The sequence below is a fragment of the Schistocerca americana genome, chromosome 7 (assembly GCF_021461395.2).
Source record: "Schistocerca americana isolate TAMUIC-IGC-003095 chromosome 7, iqSchAmer2.1, whole genome shotgun sequence".
Classification (NCBI taxonomy): Eukaryota; Metazoa; Arthropoda; class Insecta; order Orthoptera; family Acrididae; genus Schistocerca; species Schistocerca americana.
The window spans coordinates 585,440,276-585,459,621 of NC_060125.1; positions in this window are offsets into that span (position 1 = coordinate 585,440,276).

Genomic DNA, 19,346 nt, shown 5'->3' on the forward strand with positions numbered 1-19,346 from the left:
TCGCGCACAGCGCGGAACGCAAGGAGCACGTCTTTGTAGCAGCGAAAGGGTTAATGCGGCCGTGGTGGCTTTACTTCATGAACTGTGCGCTTCCCCCTAAACGTAATCTTGCGAACTATGCTATACTATGGCGCTGCTTCTCTTGACGCGTGCGTCGTGTGCAACTGGCAAAGCAGCAATCTCCCGCGTCTGGGCGGGCATGCGCGAGCCGCCAAGATAAAAGAATTGAACTATAGTAACAGCTTGTGTATTTTGCATTATCTAGGGGTTTCGGTAATAATCGGGCGTCTGGTGTAATCTGAAGACAGGCAGAGGTTGCTAACTGGTTGAGGATGGCGTACGGATTGCTGTACGGTAGCCTCTACGTTAATCAGTGCAAAGGACACGGGACCCCGCCTGTCCTCTCGACGTTCCCCAGTGCACCACTGTGGCCGTCGCGGCTTCAGAGGCAGCGGCAGCGGCGGGCCGGTGTCCGCCACTTTGCGGTTCCCCGGAGGCCTGCACTCTCCACTGTGCGGCGCGGCCCGCCCGCTGTTATCGGGCGGTCGCCGGCGGAACGATCACCGCAGCGATTTCACGCCCGCCGCAGCCCTCAAACAGCGGCCAAAGTAATTGGGAGCTATTTGTACGGGCGCCGCCTGTCCATCCGCTGATTAACGCTAATGTTTGCCGAGCGGCGCCGCCATTAGTGAATTGTTAGTGGGCGTTGCGCAGCGCGCACGACACGCCGCCTCGCCATCAAACGGCAGGCCGCCGGTGTTATTGCCTGCCTGCCCGCGCTGCCATCCACCGCTCGACTGCCTGTTTACAGCGTAAACCGTCGCGGCATAATTTGTCAGTTAAAAAGAAGAGGGCGGCAGGGGTTTCTCATAAAGGTTTACTACTGTCTGTGGTCACAATTGCTGAACTACCAGTCGGGAATTTGAAGAGCTCTACAATCGGATAATGAACGACTGCGTTTCAAAATCCAAAGTTCAAATATTGAGTATACACATTTTATTATAAACATGCTGATGTAAGCTGCCCAGTAGTGTACCTTTAAGATTATTACACTACTGCCCATTAAAATTTCTACACCAAGAAGGAATTCAAATGATAAGGTAGTATTCATTGGACAAATATATTATACTACAACTGACATATGGTTACATTTTCACACAATTTGGGTGCATACATCCTAAGAAATCAGTACCCAGAACAACTACCTCTGGCCATAATAACGGCCTTCATACGCCTGGGAATTGAGTAAAACAGAGCTTGGATGGCGTGTACAGGTACAGCTGCCCATGCAGCTTCAACTCAATACCACAGTTCATCAAGAATTGTGACTGGCCTATTGTGACGAGCCAGTTGTTCGGTCACCATTCACCAGACGTTTTCAGTTGGTGAGGGATCTGGAGACAGTGCTGGCCAGGGCAGCAGTTGAACATTTTCTGCATCCAGAAAGGCCCGTACAGGACCTGGAACATGCGGTCGTGCATTATCCTGCTGAAATGTAGGGTTTTGCAGGGATCGAATGAAGGGTAGAGCCACGGGTCGTAAAATATCTGAAATGTAACGTCCACTGTTCAAAGTGCCGTCAATGCGAATAAGAGGTGAGAGAGACGTGTAACCAATGGCACCCCATACCATCACACCGGGTCATACGCCAGTATGGCGATGACGAATACACACTTCCAATGTGTGTTCACCGCGATGTCGCCAAACACGGATGTGACCATCATGATGCTGTAAACAGAACCTGGATTCATCTGAAAAAATGACGTTTTGCCATTCGTTGTTGAATACATCGTCGCAGGCGGTCCTATCTGTGATTCAGCATCAGGGGTAACCGCAGCCATGGTCTCCGACCTGGTAGTCCATGCTGCTGCAAACGTCGTCGAACTGTTCGTGCAGATGGTTGTTGTCTTGCAAACGTCGCCATCTGTTGACTCAGGGATCGAGGCGTGGCTGCACGATCCGTTACTGCCATGCGGATAAGATGCCTATCATCTCGACTGCTAATGATACGAGGCCGTTGGGATCTAGCACGGCGTTCCGTATTACCCTCGTGAATCCACCGATTCCGTATTCTGCTAACAGTCATTGGATCTCGACCAACGTGAGGAGCAATGTCGCGATACAATAAACCGCAATCGCGATAGGCTACAATCCGACCTTTATCAAAGTCGGAAACGTGATGGATGGTACGCATTTCTCCTCCTTACACGAAGCATCACAACAACGTTTGACCAGGCAACGCCGGTCAGCTGCTGTTTGTGTATGATAAATCGGTTGGAAACTTTCCTCATGTCAGCACTTTGTAGTTGTCGCCACCGGCGCCAACCTTGTGTGAATGCTCTGAAAAGCTAATCGTTTGCATATCACAGCATTTTCTTCCTGTCGGTTAAATTTCGCGTCTGTAGCACGTCATCTTAGTGGTGTAGTAATTTTAATGGCCAGTAGTATATATACTGACGTAAGCTGTCCAGTAGTGTACCTCTAAGATTGTTACTATGCTGACAAACGAGCATCTGTCTCGTATCAGACTTCAACGCCGTGTTATGTAGATTGGATCTTTAGCACGTGGCAAAGACTTTTGCTCTCAGTGATTCATGTAATTATCCAGGAACTTATATTTGCATTATCAGTGCTGCACAAAGAAAGAAACTGGCTTTACATCTGCGCTTGTAACGTCGCGAGTCAATCCGCGGTAGTGTTTAAATGTAAAACGGGCTCGTAGCCGGTAGCGGTGACAGCCGCTTCTATCTCGGGGTGGTTCACTTCCACCTGACGATAGCGCGGCCGTGGGAAGTGCCACTTGCATCAGTATCAGCGACGGAATACTCAATCCCCTAAGATTCTAAATAAACGATACTAAATGTTTTTCAATTTTGATAAAACTTAATATCTAGCCTTTTGTTATTAAAAAGAAGCTGGTTGCAAAATTTCAACTTTCTGGCTGGTGTATTTTCAACATTAGAGAACATCACCTAAAATATCAAAAACCGACACTTAGGGAATTAAATTCAGTTAGTATCTATAATTGTTTATCTTTTGGTATTATTCGAAAACATAAACAGAACTCTCAGTGTGCAGCTTTAATTAATTGAGATTTTCATATTAAAACCTTAATTTTCATTTTCGTAGTATAAAATTCAGACAAAATTATTATTTATGCTTTATGTCGTTGTGGGAGTAAATGAAAGTGAGTGAGAGTGTCTATGTGGGACATACGTTAAATTTCAAGATTAATTTTATGAAATGTATTACGCAATCATAGTGTCGGAAAGATGTTTGTACCCACACTGCTGATGTATGTCCAAGCATACTCGTTTTTGTAAGAAGGCAGCGAGAACAGTTATTTGTCGAATAATGGTTGCCTAAGGTTATCTCAAGATTAATTGTCGTTTAGTTTCAATTAATAAACATTATAGTAATAATTTGCTTGTCAAAGTGACGCCAATGAATCTGATGTAGTGAGTGGCTCAGAACAGTTTAGGCGCGAATATGATCTTGAAACACTGATCTGATTGTCTGTTCATTTGAGCAACCAATCAGAGTGAAGTCTTTCCCGCATTCTTCTAACTAGTAACTAGTAGTTGCTGCGAGCAACGGCATTGGGAGTGTCGTGGACTAGCTTTTCAGGCGTGAAGATGTCCGTCTGTAAAATATGTAAGATGAAGAAATATTCGGTCCTTCTCGTTCAGATGGATTTGAGATGGTAGCTTTTGTTGCTACAAACATTTTGTAAAAATTTGAGAGTCTTGGGATATTTTATCCGAGAGATATATGCAAGTGACTTGTTGGACTTCGAAAATTCCGCGTGGCGATGTTCTGTGTTCTACTACAGAATATATTTGGCGAGCAATCTTTGTGAAAGAAATCCACTGAATAACTTATGTAAGAAATCAACGTTATGTGTAGAAAGTAACTGTATATTCGTGTGATTACTATCGGAATGGACTGGCTTCTTTACGTGAGACATGACTTACAAAAGCAGTTTTGCATACTAACTGTGGGCTGATGACATATCTTTAAGCAAAGAAAATAAAACCTACTTTTACCAGATTTCCGAAATTTCAATGAAGATCAGGACTCCGTTTTCCACCCCAAAATTTATTAATAATTACAGGAACAATCAAACGAGATTTACGTGGCCTCGGTAATTGTAGATACTAGGTGCTGTTTTCATCAACGCTGCTTTTTCACCACATTGTAAGTATCTATATTGCAGAGTGAAGGGACACTGAGAAGACGCCAGTCTAAGGTAGGTGAATATCAATTTGCAGCTTGCTTCAGTGACGGTGAAGCTCAGAAACAGTTCCATCGCATGCTGAAGGTTAATAGATATTTAACAATTGCTGACGACGTCTCTCGTGGAGAAACAGCGATCTGGCTAAAACTACTTTCAAAAGGGTTAGAAACAATCTCGACTGGGCTAAAAAATTTATTTATAATGATTACCGTTTTCAGTGAGAACGTGACCATCTTCACACCATTCAAACCATCATGGTATAAGTGGCCTGAAGTTGGTTACTTCCTGACCAAAACCAGTAACCATGTTAAAAGAAGTTTCATTGACGTAGGGAAATTTTTAATCCATTTTAAAGTAATTGATATTGCAGAGACACTGTGTAGTCCTTGAATAAAAGTTGTAAGTTTTTAGCAGAAGTAATAACAAATAGTCAGATAACCGCCATGGAATTTAGCATCTGCGATCCAGTAGCCACTAGTGTGGCGATATGTGGGTTACAATAAAAGGCACACAAGTGGGCTGAAAGGCAAACACAGCCAAGTGCAGGAGTGGACTGCACCACACAATGGTAACTGCATAGAGAGTGGGGCTATGTCATCACACTGCAAGTCTCTTGTTATGGGTGACATGACTACGCGCCAGGTTTTAGAGAAACAAATGCATGCTAAAGGCATGTAAATATCTGGATTTTGAGACAGGCATTACTGTTCTTCACAATGCGAGAGCTACAGCAGACCTCGATATTGCTGGCAACCACCAGCAGTAGCCATGGTTTCCAGACGAGGCTGTGGCTGACGTTAGCAATACGTTCTTCACTGGACTTGGTGCCACAGACCCACCGAGCTGCTGTCGGCATCTGCTGCCACCATTGTGTTCCTAGTTGGATATGGCGCTGCAGCACCACCCACTGTTACACTCCTGCCAGAGGGTACTGAGTTGTACACCTCACACAGCTGTCCCAACTTACCACCACAGTGATCTAGTCAGAGAGGCTGGCCACCAAGGCGTCATGCCACAGAGGGAAGTATCATACCACTGGCATCAATGACCATGGCCCCTAAAGGCTGCCAGCCTACCAAGCGGCTGCCACCAGCATCACAGGGCACCAGCTCAGCATCCATGGCAAAAGTCAGCACCCATCCCTCAGCACCAGCCAGTGAGAGCAGAGAGAGGGCGTGTTTGCCTCACTGAATTGTGACATGTCATGTATGGGAGTCACTGTTTACTGTCAATAGTGTTTCCACTGGGCCCTCCAGCACCCCAGAGACTCCACAATATTGTAAGGTGCGCTTGTCGCCTCTGCGAATCCTTCACTGTACAGCTATACTTGACATCTTATGGAATTCATTTGTTTATTTTATGAGCTGAAGAAAACATTGCTGTATAAATGTAACTGTGTATTTCTTTCCTTTTAATACTGACATAACAACTATTCTTTTGCTCTAGATTGTCGATAGTGGCACAATATTTTGCGAATACAATCAGCATATAAAGTTCGAAAGATAAACCTAGTGTCTGCTTGATGGATCTTCTTCCCCTACAAATATATATACTTTTATATATTATAGATAATTACTGACACAATAAAAATAATCACCATGTCTATGCTGCTATTAAATGAATGTTATGAGTAAATGACTTTCGAATGTTCAACTAAAAGCAGTATATATTAAACGATGATGATGACTGGAGTATGCCCTATACTTCAACAACAGTAAAAAGGCTAAAGTAGTCTGTTGGGCATCCTACGTCAAAGAATTAATAAAATGACATTTTCAAAGATTTGCAGGCAGAAGAAAATTCTGAATGTCAACGGCCTCGCCGCAGTGGTAACACCGGTTCCCGTCAGGTCACAGAAGTTAAACGCTATTAGGCTGGGCTAGCACTTGGACGGGTGATCATCCGGTCTGCCGAGCGCTGTTGGCAAGCGTCGTGCAGTCATCCCTTGTGAGGCAAATTGAGGAGCTACTTGATTGAGAAGTAGCGGCTCCGATCTCATAAACTGACATATGGCCGGGAGAGCGGTGTGCTGACCACATGACCCACCATATCCACATAAAGTGACGTCTATGGGCCTTCATGGCCTGTTCGGGTGGAGGAGGAGGCGGAGGAGGAGAAAATTCTGAATGTTTCATAAGGGTTCATCCGATTTCACCAGACGACACCTTGTATGGAAATGAAGACAGAAGCTACAACTAATATAACTTGTAACACTTACATCGATTGGGGGTAGTTTTATGTAAGTAACTGTATATCTGCAGTTTATAAAGTGTGCATTCTGTATTGTTTGAACTTCTTATTGAATGGCAAGAAAATTAGAGTTTTGTAATGAATGTATGAAAAAAGCAAAAGACTATGCTAAAATTTTAAATTATTGTAATATGAATATGTTTATGAAAGAAGTATGTTTGTTAAAACTTGGTTCATGCTTAGGGCACTTGTGTTTGTAACATGTAAATGCTGTAGTGAAATCCCTCCGCAACGAAAGTGGCATGGTGCCATGTAAAAGGTGGGTTTGGCGGTCGAACTGAGCGGCTCCTTTGTGTGAACCGCACACAGTGTGTGGCTAGCCTTACCACGATACACCTCGAAGGTGGAGGCTGCATTAGAAGGGATTTGCGTCGGATGTGGTTATGGGTATTATTTAGTATTCACAGAATAGTGAAATGGCTGTAATATGTTGAAACTGCGACTCCAAGAAGAGATGTTATAGAGCATTCGCACATGTCGTGAGTACAGTCAGTCGCCGTGTCACCTGCCACTAATCTTCGCCACTGCGTCATAGACTTCATACATTCAGTTAAGTGATTTATATTGGCATGGACCAGTTCATTTGTGTGTTGTTTCAATAATAATCACATAAAACGTCAATTCGTGTCCAAAACCACAATTTCAACCCTGATCACGAACCTACGCAGGGTCATCACCTAAATGCTACTAAAACCGAGTATCCTGATTTAAAGGAACAATTCTCGCATTCATGTGTTTAAAAGTGATTTTCTGTCAAAAGTAAAAAGAATAGCAAAAACTAAAGTAAGAGTAACATTTAGATGCTTTATTAATAAACTACTCCCAGAGAAATTGTTAAGGTAGGAAGTTTAAGTACTAAATTTCTAAGTCCAATTAATAGGAAAGTGAAAACCTTAATAATTTGAAAGCTAAAACCACAAAAGTGAAGTTGGATAGACTTTGGCTAAAGTATACTTAGTTTAATGTAAAATATGGTTTTAGAGGATTAGAGTGCAATTTCCTGTAAATATTATTACAAAGAATACCTGCTTCACAGTTGATTAAAGTTCAAGTCCATGTAAATCTGTAATGAACAATAGTAATGTTAGAAGAGAAGTTATGTACATTTTTAAAGATAATGCGGTATTGGTACCCATCATGAATGGTTCGTTTTGAAGTTAACTAAGACCAGTGTTGTATTTTATTAACTTGCAAAGTAATTTAAGTGAATGATTAGCTTTTGGAGTTAGTTTTTACTATTGCAATAATGAAAGATCCTTGGCTAGTGAATCTATACCAGTTTGTAGGTCCCCATCATATTCCCCACCTATTAAGAAAAAAATCAACTCTGTTGATAAGGAAAACTGGTATATGCAGAAGAGCTTAAACAGTGTATTTAAGATGTTATTCAGCTTTATTTATGTTTTTCATGTCAGTCAAGACAGAAGCCCTTCACGTCCATAATTAGTTCTGATCTCCATGAAGTGATGTTTCAATATTTGGTTAAGTAATGCTGTTGAATGCGGCTGTCATTACTATGAGCTCAGTTCCGTTTTGCTCCCCATAATTTACTGGTTTGTATCTTATTGGAAACTCCTGCTACACACAGTACGGAGTGCGCTGTGTCAGTTTGTATCCTGTTTGCTATTCAGAGGGAAATCTCAACAAAAGTAACTTCAATAACCAATACCCAATTTTCTCAAATATACAGGGTGAGTCACTAGCTATTGCTTCTGAGAACAACTCCAAAAGTATGACAGTAGCTGAAAAGTTTGTGTGAGAGATGCCGCATGGGAAAATGGGGGCCATTTGTTGCTAGGTGGGGTCGCTTCAGAGATATGAAAGTCAACTTTTTTTTAATGGACTGCTATAGTTTGGTACTCATTTTGTGACAGCGGCTATCGAGACGAATTTAATGATGTGTAATAGCAAGGTCTTTGAAGGTCAAAAAGGTGGCACGATCGTCCATTTACAAAAGATGTTCGAAGTTATGACCATTGGTATCAACGCAGTGCTGCAATCTTCTTATCATGGATTGAGTGGTATTCTTTATCATTTCGGCACTTATCGAAGCACATGCTCTAACAATTCTCCCTCGCATATCTTCAGGTGTAGTTGGAATGTCTTTATAAACTTTATGTTTTACTAATGCCCACAAGAAAGAATCAAGAGTCATATAGTCTGGCAAATGAGCCGGTCATGACACATCCCCTCCGCGTCCATTCCAACTCATTTCTAGCCATCAGGAATATCCGAGGAAAGTATGTTGGGTTTATTGCTGCTCATTTTCCATGCATATGACCTGACGACCATATTAGTAGTAACCTCAGACTGTTTTGTGATCATCTTATGTGTAATGAAGCACTGTCCAGAAGAAATGTGCGTAAATCATCAGTCATATCATTGTAACATTTAAATGTAATTTAGAACTTACCAAATAGCCTTAAATACACAGAAATTTAAAAATTCACCGTTTGATAAACGCAGAAACATAGTACCGAAAGACTACAATGTCAATGAAACACAACTGATGAGTTAACACATATGTGTAAGGGTTACACAGCATAAGTGTAGGTAATGCACGTAGCAAACTTCTACTCATTGGTACGATTCTGATAAAAATGCTATGAGTGCGAAAACGAAATTGCAAACCGTCAGCGACGAATCAAAAGACAAATTAACACGTTTATAAAAACTCATTTAAGTGATCAATAATGGAGTATATTACAGACCCTACACTGCGTTCCCTTAGAGATCGCGAGACGACGCGATGGGACTAACTATCGAGCGCAGAGAGGATTTTGACCGGTCAGTCTAACACCATGCGAAACGTGAATAACTGGAGGAGGCGCTACTACAAGTGGGAAGTATCTCTCAGCAAGAATTAAGGAAGATTTGCAGGGAACGGCTGTCGTGGTGTCCTGCCCATTCATGTCTTATAGGGTGCACAGGAAGCTGTTCTCTCAGATACATAGACAACATACAAGCAAATCATATTAGTAGACTTTATTTCAGTAACTGAAATGGGAATACTTTGGTTTACAATGAAGTGTCGCAAGCAATTGGCTACATTCGAATAATCAGTGTATTTCGCTATATACAATTTCCATGCAAATTAACGACATAAGTTTATATGGAGCACATGTCACGCCTCTTCTAGTGCTCTGTTTTAGTCCGGGTCTGCTAGTGTCCGGCCGAGGCTTGTATTCTCTTCGGATAGAGGCCACTCCTGTCGTGGTGCGGTCATGGCCAGCGTACTATTGGCTGACGTTATGTCACGGCCTTTGCTGCTCTTGCGTTCTCCATCTTCGTGCCGGCGCCTGTCGTTAAGACAGAAAAGATGTAGTTGTTGATATAGAATATTCGTAACGATATCTATCGAAATGAGACAAGGTTTACACGAGAAAAGAGTGTTTCTGCAATATGGGAACATGTTTTCAGGTACTGTTAAAAGTGCACATGAGATGATCGTAAATTTAAAGTACACTCCTGGAAATTGAAATAAGAACACCGTGAATTCATTGTCCCAGGAAGGGGAAACTTTATTGACACATTCCTGGGGTCAGATACATCACATGATCACACTGACAGAACCACAGGCACATAGACACAGGCAACAGAGCATGCACAATGTCGGCACTAGTACAGTGTATATCCACCTTTCGCAGCAATGCAGGCTGCTATTCTCCCATGGAGACGATCGTACAGATGCTGGATGTAGTCCTGTGGAACGGCTTGCCATGCCATTTCCACCTGGCGCCTCAGTTGGACCAGCGTTCGTGCTGGACGTGCAGACCGCGTGAGACGACGCTTCATCCAGTCCCAAACATGCTCAATGGGGGACAGATCCGGAGATCTTGCTGGCCAGGGTAGTTGACTTACACCTTCTAGAGCACGTTGGGTGGCACGGGATACATGCGGACGTGCATTGTCCTGTTGGAACAGCAAGTTCCCTTGCCGGTCTAGGAATGGTAGAACTATGGGTTCTATGACGGTTTGGATGTACCGTGCACTATTCAGTGTCCCCTCGACGATCACCAGTGGTTTACGGCCAGTGTAGGAGATCGCTCCCCACACCATGATGCCGGGTGTTGGCCCTGTGTGCCTCGGTCGTATGCAGTCCTGATTGTGGCGCTCACCTGCACGGCGCCAAACAGGCACGTGTTGAGCAATTCGGCGGTACGTCCACCCGGCCTCCCGCATGCCCACTATACGCCCTCGCTCAAAGTCCGTCAACTGCACATACGGTTCACGTCCACGCTGTCGCGGCATGCTACCAGTGTTAAAGACTGCGATGGAGCTCCGTATGCCACGGCAAACTGGCTGACACTGACGGCGGCGGTGCACAAATGCTGCGCAGCTAGCGCCATTCGACGGCCAACACCGCGGTTCCTGGTGTGTCCGCTGTGCCGTGCGTGTGATCATTGCTTGTACAGCCCTCTCGCAGTGTCCGGAGCAAGTATGGTGGGTCTGACACACCGGTGTCAATGTGTTCTTTTTTCCATTTCCAGGAGTGTATAACGTCTTCTGACGCCACAAACATTCTCTCATCCTTTACGTGCATCATCCCGCCAAGCGCCTCTGAGCTACTGTAACATCCACGAGATAAATTTTAGCCACTGTGTTACAAGAGGAAATGATGCCTCTAACAATTATAAACTTTATCCACTCAACATATGAAAAAACAGTGAAAACAACGATAAAAATTAATTGTTTGTGTAATATTTTATGATGTAATTGGACATATCGATGTGTACCATACAAAGACAATGACAATTGTAAATTCCTTTTATGATCTGCATATGTCTTCCTTTGTTTTTACCTTTTGTTGGTTGGCATTTGTAGGTTGCGGACGCATATTAAACCGTGGTCTGTTAAGAAATTGTAATTATTTGTTAATTATTACTTGAGAATAGAGTTCATTATTACTATAAATATGAGTGAATAATTATTTATAACTTTAATTCCTCTCTCAGTAAGCATTATCTGTGTAAATTATTTCTTTCCGCTGCAAGGAGCGCAGCCATTAATGATAGCGATTTGTATCGCGTTTTTGTCAGTGTTTTCCTTAGAAAAAAATCAAATGTTTGCTTGATGAAGTCTAAATAGTTCACAATTCGAAAGTAGAGTTTAATAAGCATTTCTAATACTTATCTTATTTGCTCTAACAATAGAAAGTCTCTATCAATTGTCTGCCGCCATCTTAACAATTGTCTCAGCGACAAATTCAAATTACGCAACTCTGCAGACATAAATGCCGAACGTAATACAAATGTGTAAAATTAAATGTGCACCGGTGATCCCGAACTCATTTTAATGAAAATGATTCGAATCAGATTGATTCTTTAAAAACAGTGCTCATAGCACGATCCTTATAACAAACTTTTCTAACTGATGTATGGAGCCGAAATTATTTACGCACGAGTTGCGAGAATATTGTTTCAGGTAACATACGTCAGTGTTGTGCGCGGCTGATTTTCGGTGGTTTTAATGATAATTTTGCTGAAGATAACTATTTCCATTATAATCAATAATTGTGTAGAATCTGTTGCATGAACTGTGATTTAGTGACACTTACACAACTTACAGACAACACAACGTTAACTTGGAGTTCTTTAGCAACTTGACCAAATCTTTAGCTGGGAGAAAAATTATTTAGTAATTACTCAATGTAATAAAATAAGATTATCGTTTTCATTTACAAATTAATAAAATACCAAACCACCTAATAACACAGCGAACGCCACACTACATTGCTCCGTTTTTTTTCTATTCAAACATTAAACTCAGCTGAAGGAAATTGCGCTGCTCAGCTCTACATCATCTTCCCTCCAAGGCTCCAGTCTAAAGCAGTGCTGGACGATCAAGTGACTGGAGTACAACAACCCGGTCGTTAATGGCCGCTTTCTAAACTTCTTCTTCCAATAAGTTACTTCCTCACTGGACAGGACATGACAGTTGTGGTGTCACCGCCAGACACCACACTTGCTAGGTGGAAGCCTTTAAATCGGCCGCGGTCCGTTAGTATACGTCGGACCCGCCTGTCGCCACTGTCAGTGATTGCAGACCGAGCGCTGCCACACGGCAGGTCTACAGAGACGTCCTAGCACTCGCAGCGATGGTTCACTGCCTACTTACGTTCTCATTTGCCGAGACGATAGTTTAGCATAGCCTTCAACTACATTTGCTACGACCTAGCAAGGCGCCATTATCAGTTACTATTGATATTGTGAGTCATGTACCGTCCAGACCGACGTTCATCATTAATGGATTGAAGTTAAGTATTCCACCAGCTACGTCCGTTGTTCTAAATTCTAATTCCCTTGTCCTGTTCCAGACCTCGCGCCAGCCTGCGTGAGCTAAAACGCGTGCCTTTCGGCCTCCTCTAGTAACACGGTGTTGGCTCTCCTGCCAACCACAACAACAGTGACAGGTAGCACCACGGTTGGGCCTATATTACTGCTTTCATATTTAATCACCTTCTTATTTAAGGCACCATTAATTTCTGTACGAGTTTTTGCACTATTTCTGGCGTTCAGTTTGTGATGCTCGACGAATTTTCCCTTCCGAAATGGAGCGTGGGCGCCAGTCAGTTGGTGCCTTTCTGTTCCGCAGGGCGGGCAGACGGGGCGCTGGCAGCCGCATTGGGGTTTCTGATTAATTGGGAGCCGCCGGACTGAAATATCAATCAGGAAATGTACAGAAACAAATCGACAGAATGCGCGCACTGTTTGCCTACGCGCTGCAGCCGCCGCCGCAGTCTGCATTTGTACGGATCAGGGCGCGCGCCGGTTGACAAAGCGACCCCAATATTTAAACGAGGTACCGCCGGCAGCCCGTTCCTTGCGTAGTCACACGCACACACACTCACACACACTTTCGGCTGGCGCGACGGCTTTTTTTGCCTCTTGTTTTACGGGAACGAACTGATGGAATAAACACGAAGTCTGCTGGCGGCTGGCGCATACGGTCTTGTATGGGAAAGAGACGGGCTACCAGACGGGAGACGAAAAAAATGAAACACTTGCTGGGTGTGAGCGAGTAGTGGCAACTCTAGCGACACAGGCATTTCTTACGCCCAAATGCGTACTCAGTTTTCATTCTCTGGAAAATCTACCGTTTTTACGAAGGCATGTTCTGTAAATTGTTGCCCCTACTTATCCAAAACGTTTATCAACTTTCCAGTACATTGTTGATGGAACGGCTCCGTTTGTTTCCGACACTGTGGCTTTAGCAAACGGGATAGCAGGTTGGCAGTGCATAAAAATGCGATACGATACGTAAAGGAGATTTATGTATACATCTGCGTATACATGCCCTACATTCTCCACGAACCATTCTAACACGCGCTGCAAACGGTACTTAGCATTGTCCCGTTCCAACTGCGTATGGGGCGTGGGAGGAAAAATTGCTCAGATGTGCCTGTGCGTCACGTAATTAGTTTAACCATGTTTTCACGGTGTCTGCAGGAATTGCTGTCGGCATTAATTCATGCGATTACTTAATGTAAACACTTCCCGAAAATGTAAATACAGAATCGATTTTTACAAAACTATTCGGTCTTAAATTAAAAAAAAAGTATCACTTTCATTAGACATTCTGAAGATATTTTCTAAACTTTCCAGATGGTTCTGAACGAATGCTTAGATGTGTCTGTGTGTCACGTAATTAGTCTAACCTTGTCTTCGCAGGGCCTGCAGGAACTGCTGTCGGCATTTATTCGTGCGATTACTTAACGTAAACACTTCCAGAAAATGTGAATCCAGAATCTGTTTTGACCAAACTATTCGGTCTTAAATTTAAAAAAAGTGTACAATCCTCATTATACGTACTGAAGATATTTTCCAAATTTTCCAGATGCTTCTGTGTGCATGTCTGCCACTAAAGTTCTGCCACTATACCTATATCAACAAAAACAAAATTTAGTGGGATTCTCAAATACACCAAAAGTAAATTAAATACCTATGTTAAGATTTAAAAACCTAATTGAAGATCTCAGCTGTAAGCAGTGGAAGGTGCAAGTTGTTACTCTGAGAAACTAGAGCAAAATTTCAACAAATCTAATAAATAAGTTATTAAACTTCCTGGCAGATTAAAACTGTGTGCCCGACCGAGACTCGAACTCGGGACCTTTGCCTTTCGCGGGCAAGTGCTCTACCACTGAGCTACCGAAGCACGACTCACGCCCGTTACTCACAGCTTTACTTCTGCCAGTACCTCGTCTCCTACCTTCCAAACTTTACAGAAGCTCTCCTGCGAACCTTGCAGAACTAGCACTTCTGAAAGAAAGGATATTGCGGAGACATGGCTTAGCCACAGCCTGGGGGATGTTTCCAGAATGAGATTTTCACTCTGCAGCGGAGTGTGCGCTGATATGAAACTTCCTGGCAGATTAAAACTGTGTGCCCGACCGAGACTCGAGCTCGGGACCTTTGCCTTTCGCGGGCAAGTGCTCTACCACTGAGCTACTGAAGCACGACTCACGGCTGGTACTCACAGCTTTACTTCTGCCAGTACCTCGTCTATTACCTTCCAAACTTTACAGAAGCTCTGCTGCGAACCTTGCAGAACTAGCACTCCTGAAAGAAAGGATATTACGGAGACATGGCTTAGCCACAGCCTGGGGGATGTTTCCAGAATGAGGTTTTCACTCTGCAGCGGAGTGTGCGCTGATATGAAACTTCCTGGCAGATTAAAACTGTGTGTCCGACCGAGACTCGAACTCGGGACCTTTGCCTTTCGCGGGCAAGTGCTCTACCACTGAGCTACCGAAGCACGACTCACGGCTGGTACTCACAGCTTTACTTCTGCCAGTACCTCGTCTCCTACCTTCCAAACTTTACAGGTCCCGAGTTCGATTCTCGGTCGGGCACACAGTTTTAATCTGCCAGGAAGTTTCATATCAGCGCACACTCCGCTGCAGAGTGAAAATCTCATTCTGGAAACATCCCCCAGGCTGTGGCTAAGCCATGTCTCCGTAATATCCTTTCTTTCAGGAGTGCTAGTTCTGCAAGGTTCGCAGGAGAGCTTCTGTAAAGTTTGTAAGGTAGGAGACGAGGTACTGGCAGAAGTAAAGCTGTGAGTACCGGGCGTGAGTCGTGCTTCGGTAGCTCAGTGGTAGAGCACTTGCCCGCGAAAGACAAAGGTCCCGAGTTCGAGTCTCGGTCGGGCACACAGTTTTAATCTGCCAGGAAGTTTCATGTCAGCGCACACCCCGCTGCAGAGTGAAAATCTCATTCTGGAAATAAGATATTTCTCGTAGGTGGATTTTTTTTTTTTTTTTTTGAGATAACACATTGTTTCAAATATATCCGCATATCATGTCTTAACAGTGTAATTCAATCCCAAATTTTATTCTTGAAAGTTCACCAATGGTTCCATAACATTATTTAGTTGTAAACTGAGTACACTTCACATTGTAAAGCGTTTACTTACCACTTTTTGCTTGCAGGATGAGGGAGGAGGAGGAGACTAGTGTTTAACGTTCCGTCGACAACGAGGTCATTAGAGACGGAGCGCAAGCTCGGGTGAGGGAAGGACGGGGAAGGAAATCGGCCGTGCCCTTTCAAAGGAACCATCCCGGCATTTGCCTGAAGCGATTTAGGGAAATCACGGAAAACCTAAATCAGGATGGCTGGAGACGGGATTGAACCGTCGTCCTCCCGAATGCGAGTCCAGTGTGCTAACCACTGCGCCACCTCGCTCGGTTTGCAGGATGAAACCTCAAGAGAGTACAAATTTATAACGTTCCAACTGTTTCAGTTTTAAAACTGAGAACCGCATCAGTAATTTTTGCAGTAATGAAGTATAACAACCTGAGTAATTAATCTATGATTCAATACAGCAAAAAATAAATTTTAGAAAACACTTTGCTACAGTACTTATACAATGTTAAGGATGGCCCTTAATCTTTCTACAATCACAGTGTCGCGTAAATGCACGTAAGTTATGATAAGGGACACAGGTGAACATTGTTTGCTTGCTTAAATTAGGATTCACATTTACCTTAGCTGCAGCTTAAACCGCATTTCCGTTCGGGAATATACTCAAGATCTTTATATGATTGTCAGTCGTAGTAGTCCACATCGTCCTCAGATTCGTACAAATCGTCGCTAACAGGCATTTTCCTGATACCAGCATTGCGTTACTACTGATGAGGAACAGGTTTTTGGTACATGCCACCATTTACATGTATACACCGCGACACGGTTCTCTTTAACGAGAAACCGAGCGAGATGCCCTAGTGGTTAGCACAATGGACTCGCATTCGGGAGGACGACGATTCAATCCTGCTATCCTGATTTAGGTTTTCCGTGATTTCCCTAAATCGTTCCAGTCAAATGCCGGGGTGGTTCCTTTGAAAGGGCACTGCTGACTTCCTTCCCCATCCTTCCCTAACCCGATGAGACCGATGACCTCGCAGTTTGGTCTCTTCCCCCAAACAACCCGACCCCAACCCTTAGCGAGAATCTCAAATTAGTAAAAGATCAACCATATGTCGGCTTATAGTGTAAGTATCAACCAATATGAGTAAAACACAACACAAACATTTTTTTTACATGGAATAAGTATACTTCTTTTCGATTGCTCCTGTAAACAGCCGAAGTGTTCAACTAATTCTTAAATATCCATCGTTTGAACGATACAATCCACTTCATTCTTGTTCTCAGTTTCTTCTTCTTCTTCTTTAATATATTGCCATATGTCAATATCACAAAAGCAGATGCCCTGCTTACGAGTTTCTAATGGCTTTCCATTCCGTTCGGGTTCCGAACGGCGAATATTCGTTGTACCCAGTGCGACTCGGTGCACGGCAATGTGGCCAAGTCTGGTTCAAGCAGCTTGACTACTCCTGGGCGCCTAAACACGCATTTCGGCTTTGTAGCGTTTGACTTGTTCTTGCTTGCACGGTTCTAGCGGAATGCTGCGTGTTTGGCGCCCCCTGGGACGAATCCATTTCCGAAGTGTTGATAACACGAAGGATTCTCTTCCGATACTGTACAGCCTCTGATAGTGATGGCCGGCGTCTAAGATAAGTATTTACCAGCCTGTCTCCCTGTTGAACCAGTGTTACTGAACATAGGGACTTGCCAAACATATGGAAGGACGTAAGCAGGGGCCCTATCGTCTTCGAACACAGCTTCACCGTCAGGCAACAAACATCGCCCTAGGGCTGCACCTGATCGGTCAAAATAGCAGTTATGCAATCTGGATGCTGGGAGGTAAACTAGGCCGTAAGTTGGAAAAAAATGTGAACCAAGAGTCATCCGACCAAATGACTACCGTCCATTGATCTGTAGTTTAGGTTTCACGTCTTCGGCACCACGTTTTTCTGTTACTGGGATTTTAATCGCTGGTGAGTGGTTTTGGAGATCCCGCTCGCCATACAGTTCCCTGTTTACGGAGCCCCTCGTGTTGCTTTTGTGCTGACAGGGGTTGTGAGTACGCTACTCAGCTCTGCAGCGACTTGTGCTGTCCGCTTAATGTTTGTCACTGGCCTCTTCCATGACCATTTGTCACGCTCAGTCATCACGTACATCTGTCCGCGTTGTGACGTAGCGGACTCTGGTTTTCCTCTTACACTGCACTGGATATAAATCTTCTATACGGTGCCTCTTAAGAAACCAAAAACTTCTGCTTCTGAGGTTACGGAATCATCCACCATACGAGCGTCAGCAATTAGCACTTAGATCCAACATAACTACACAGAACAATGTCCTGAGCAAGACTGACCCAATTTCCTGAGAATATTGCACATCGGCAAATAGGTTATAGCATACATCTCCTACAGTGATTCCATGTTTTGGTCCAGCTCCTGTATCTACGATATGCGTCGATAGTTGATAGTTTATTTGCTCCGGAGTCTTTTACGGCGGTCATCAAGCAACAGGCACGTAGCGCAGTGATCGGGGAAGGAAATCAGATGCTAAATAATTCATTTTCCATTATAGGTGAAACCTTGTGCACATTCTTCACGCACGGCGGTGCTGTGGACTATGTACTTTTGTTCCTCATGTAGTGATAAAAGAGTAATTTGTTACGTACTGGCATTTTAACACTGATTAGTCAACACAGACCTAACTGCCCCCCAAAAGACAGCATGCAACTCGGTTACATGATCCATGAGGGTAGTGGAGTCTAGTGGTGTTATGATTGGTGGGCTCCATGTGGTTCCCAAGTCGTGGAGCGACCGTAAACCATAAAATTACCAAATATGCAGCAACCAGTCTCAAAATCATGTCTTATTTATTTTTTGCAAATCGATTTCAGCTGATTAACAGCCGTCATCGGTGCTTTCAACCAATATGTGCCCTGAGTACTAATACTGTCCTAAGCAGAGGTCAAACATAGAGACCTTATGTTTGAGCTCTGCTTAATACGAGGTGCATTCAAGTTCTAAGGCCTCCGATTTTTTTTCTCCGGACTGGAAAGAGATAGAAACATGCACATTGTTTTAAATTGAGGCCGCATTCATTGTCAATACGTCCCAGAGATGGCACCACCGTGCGGCAGATGGAATTTTACCGCCAGCGGCGAGAATGAGAACTGTTTTAAATACTTAAAATGGCGACGTTTTCCTTACTTGAACAGCGTGCAATCATTCGTTTTCTGAATTTGCGTGGTGTAAAACCAATTGAAATTCATCGACAGTTGAAGGAGACATGTGGTGATGGAGTTATGGATGTGTCGAAAGTGCGTCCGTGGGTGCGACAGTTTAATGAAGGCAGAACATCGTGTGACAACAAACCGAAACAACCTCGGGCTCGCACAAGCCAGTCTGACGACATGATCGAGAAAGTGGAGATAATTGTTTTGGGGGATCGCCGAATGACTGTTGAACAGATCGCCTCCAGAGTTGGCATTTCTGTGGGTTCTCTGC